Raw genomic sequence first — 4,817 nt, 5'->3', positions numbered from 1 at the left:
GCAAAGAGACCCACACATAGCTACTGCAGTGACCACACGGAAAGTTTCCCCTGGAGACTCAACACCTCAGGGGCTGGGATGCATATATAAACACATCCAGGAGTGAGGGTGACAGCCAAATGGTTCTTCCTGCATAGCTGAAAAAAATGTCCAAATGTTACTTCTGATGAGTGCCCACTCTACTGGGCATAGCCCCAAATTCATACAGCAGAAGATTTCATTTTAATATGTCTGTGTCCTCTCCATTTCCCAGTCACATGGGAGCATTATGAAGACATAGTGAGACACTACAGATACGCCACTGTTCAGAGATGACCTCCCAGACCACTACATTGCTAAACAAACTAGCAGGGTCCAAAAGCCACAAAAGACTTCAGTAGACTTCTTACCTCCGTTGTGCAAATGGGGTGTACAAGAACCATTTTGAACACTTACTTAAGAGTCAAGGGTCAAGATCATCTTGTTACATTTTGATAAAAGTTGCCTGGAAGCAGCTCAACTTGCCCAGCAGAGACTCATTGCTCCAATGACTGACAGAGTTCTACCCTCCATCATGATTGGCTTTTGAGGGCCCAGAGATGTCATTATCATCCATGGACATCCAATTTTCTGGAAAATGAATTCTCAGAGCTCACTGGAAGTTTTTTCATGATGATAAATGCTGAGATAAACTCTGGAGGGAACACAAGACATGGTGATATCAAAGGCAGGGCTCAAAATGGAGGCACAGAATGGTGTACCAAACAGTATCCATTCAGCATCTTAACTCATCCACCAAACCATAGATAGGAGCTTATAACACTGGAGTGTACCTTATATAAGCAAATACTGTCTAAGTTGAAAAGCTGTGAGAGTGTAGTGAAGTGCAAGCCAGCTAAGGATGTGGTTCTTATCCTGTGCTGTCTTCCACAGTAGAGCAGAATATGGCTAAAGCCGGTCCCCTGATTCTAGACAGTAGGTACCTGTCCTCCCTCACTCTGCTCAGGTTCCTTGAACTCAGGAACCCCTACAACTCACTCAAGCTTCTATTTAGCCCTTCTGCCAACAGACCTCTCATTGTACCATCATCCAGCCTCTGTAATGTCCCAGATTGGTGGGTAAGATTGGTACTGCAAAGAAGAGAGCCAAGTAGCAGCAAGCACACATAAGAGAATAGAAGCTAACAGCCTAAAGGATGACACTTAGCTACAAGCAAAGTATCATTCAGTACAGGCTAGTGGTGGCAGCTGGTTGTTATGTTGTTAGAATGTAAAAGGTTATCAGGAGATTTGTCTTTCAGCCTTGGGTAAACCTGAAACCTGAAAATGGAATTCTTTGAACTCTGCACAACCAGCCCTGAGCCTTACCATTTGAAAAGGACTGTTTAGGATCCTCTGTACCAAATGAGTTCTCTAAAGTTTAAACACACTCTTGTGCATCACCCAGTTGAACATATTGCTGGGAATTTGATTGGATTTCGCAGTTTACTATGTTTCTCTTGACCCACTTCTGTCTCATGTCTGTTAGTTTCCTTGACAATTAAGCTTTAAAGAAACTTTGCAAGTGGTCTTTTCAATGTTTTCTTGCAAGCTATTTTCAAATGGTTAACTGAACATCAGACAAGATGAGGAAGATGGTTTACCCAACAACCACCTGAGAAAAATGAGAGAGTCTTCCAGTTCAAAGCTGCAGGGTCACTGATAGAAACCAGAAGGGATCATCCCTAGGAAACATGGGCCAGATGCAAGTCACCAAATACTAGAAAGACAGAGAAAATCTTGGGGATGAGATAACTTGTCAGGGTTGAGCAGGACCTTGATGGCCTAATAGATCGGTACAACAGCATTGAAACTTTTCTGAATACATCTTGTCTGTAGAGTTTCAGAACAGGAACTTGATTCAAGGAAAATAATAAGAGCAGACGGCTTTTCAAGTGGCACACTCCACAGGAAGTGCTAATCACCAGCAGATGGAGTTTCCAAAAATGACTGGGAAACCTTAAAGAACACCACAGGATTCTGTGAAGCCAGAGAGCATGGTTGGCATGTGGCCGGAATGTGCAGGCAAAGGAGGCCCTTCTGAATCAGAGACCTCCCTGGCCTGTAGCACAATGGCTTCCTATGTTAAACTTGGAAGAGCCTGGGCTTTGCAGGCAGCAGAAAGAATCACACAGGTGATCCATGGCTGCATGTTAGGCCACACAAAACAGGCTACCTTCAGATTGAACATGCTCATCTCCCAGCATGATCAGTAATAAACCCAGCTCATATGTGTGGGAGAAAGAGACCATCTCTCCTTAAGATTTAAAAAGACACATCACTCCTCTCTGAGAGAGAGGTCCACTGGATCTTTAGAGGAATCTCAACATCTCTGCTTCATGTCCCTTGAGGATATAGTGCTCACCAAGGCCAGTTTGCAGTCATGCTCTCCCTCTGTGTGGGTCTGAATAGATAAAACTCTCTGAGATTGCTCAAGAGAGGATCTTTCACCTCTGCTTTCCCTCCAAGTCACAGTTCATCATCTGGACCTCAGACAACTGAGAGGTGGATTAAGTCCTCTGAATAGTTTCCAGGCAAGATGTGATTAAGGTCAGGAAAGAATGGGGTGAGACTTTGCTGCTCTGTGCAATGGGTGAAATTGATGAACTAGCTCACCTCAAAATGCCAAGGACATGATGGAGGAGCTGTGAAGACTTGTAAGGTGGAAGGATATCCTCAGATAACATTTTCTAGTCTACTTTACAAGAAAAGCATACAAAAGGAAGAAGATTCATGCATGGCTCAAAACTGAGCCTTCTCTGAGAGGACTGGCTGTGTACTGAAGTGAGGTCACTGTAGAGCTCTTAGGACACTGGACATGGCCAACATCTGCCCATGTTACACAACAGCACAGCCTTCTGTGACAGATCTAAATGTGCAGTGAAACCATCTTACTCTAGAACTGTTAGGACACTGGACATGGCCACCACCTTCCCATGTTACACAAAGGGAGAGGTATAAGAGTTGGCTGACATCTAGACTGTGTGCCAAGGTGATGGCTGTAAGAATGACTGAAATGGCTGTGTCTGAGGGGACACTGTGTTACAAAAGAAGCCAGGAGGAAGGAGAGATCCTTGGTCTAGGACCCGTCAAGCAGGGCTTCAAATGTGCCTTTTTTCTGTGAGCCTCGATGGGTTTCTGTGTTGTCAGAGCAATCATACTCATGAGAGACCTTCCTGAGCCTGGTTTCCCATTTCTCAGAAGGACAAAGTATATCATTTATTTCTCTTACAGACAGACATGAGTACATTTACCAAAACACAGTAAATGCACTGTCCTTCCATATATCAACAATTTAGATGCCTTGGGTTGTGATTCCAGCAAGAGTATCTAACTCATACCAGGATGGTGTTAGATACAGGTGTACAGGGTACATCCCTCACAACAGCTGCAGCAGGAGTGGTAAGACTAGTCATAGGCAACCATGTTTCCAACCTCACTTGCTTTAGGGTGTGGTGTCATCAAAGCCTTTGCTCTAGGTGCAGTGACTTAAGAGTGTTTGGGAGTTTCCTTTTACACAATATAGATATTTCCCAATGCTGCCCCCTGAGAACAGAACCTGAGGACATCAGGTATGCATGGTTTGAGCTGTAGGAGTCACGTCAACTTTGAGACCTTTCCTCTCATGCATGTTTGATATCCCAGTGTCTTAGCATCAAAAGCTACATTATCACAGTGATCATCTAAAAGATGAGGTCCACAGTGAACTTTAGTTCTGTCTTTAATATGAGATGAAAGAAACACTAAATTAGGGTACTCTGTATCTTGGTCTGTGGATTTGTGGTGACCCTCTGAGTGCAACATGTCAAGAGTCATGCTAACTGCAAAAACATGATGTATCTTTTGTGGTGTAGGACTGTGAAGATTTTTTAGTAATCCTAATATTGGCTTGTCCATCCTAAAGTGTTACAGACATACTGTCATAGTCACAGAAAGTTCTGGAAAACTAAAATTAGGCAGAAAGAACAGGGGAACATGAAATAGGATGCTAAGATTCAACAAGTCTTAACTTAGAGTACCTAGCTAAGAGGTCGATTATACACACACACACACACACACACACACACACACACACACACACACACACACAAAACGAAACAAAACACAACCAGAAAACCAGAAAACCAGAACTACAACCAAGGCAATTCTGTGGGACAGATAAGATCTGGTTGTCCTGATTGGCACCCAAGGAAAGAGAACAGCACCTATTTGTTCAAAGGCTATGTCTCCCACTTCCCAGAATAGTCAGATACTTCTCCTGCATGTACGGGCACTGCCTCAGATCCTTGAGGTTTTCCTAAAATATCCAATGGTCCCTAGGTATTTCACCAAGTTATCCTCTGACCTCTACTGGCTACCCAGAAAATATGAATGACAGCTTCCCACACATACACAATTACAGGGAGAGAGAGAGACAGAGACTAAGAGGTAAAAAGCAAAGAGAAAGAGAACAGTAGGGTGCCAGTTAGTTACAGATGCAGAGACATAGACAAGCAGGAGTAAGAGATATAGAAATAGAGAATCAGAAAACAGGAGAGAATAGAGGAGAAGAGATACCAAATTGGTATGTAAGTGAGTAAATATGTAAAACAATTTAAAATATTTGCAAGGTTACATGCTTTCAGAACCATACCAACTGAAAATTAGGCAAGATCTGTAAGCCTCATACATACCTACTAGCACGGAATTGGACCTACTCAAAGAGTGGCAGGCTAGCAGAAGAGAATGAAGGCTGATCATGGCTACATCTCTTGGAGGAGGGGTTCACACCTGGAAAAGGATCTTGCAGAGGAAACAGAA

This window comes from Arvicanthis niloticus, chromosome 21 (assembly GCF_011762505.2).
Source record: "Arvicanthis niloticus isolate mArvNil1 chromosome 21, mArvNil1.pat.X, whole genome shotgun sequence".
Lineage (NCBI taxonomy): Eukaryota > Metazoa > Chordata > Mammalia > Rodentia > Muridae > Arvicanthis > Arvicanthis niloticus.
The sequence above is the reverse complement of the archived record's forward strand: the minus strand, read 5'-3'. Positions refer to the sequence as shown.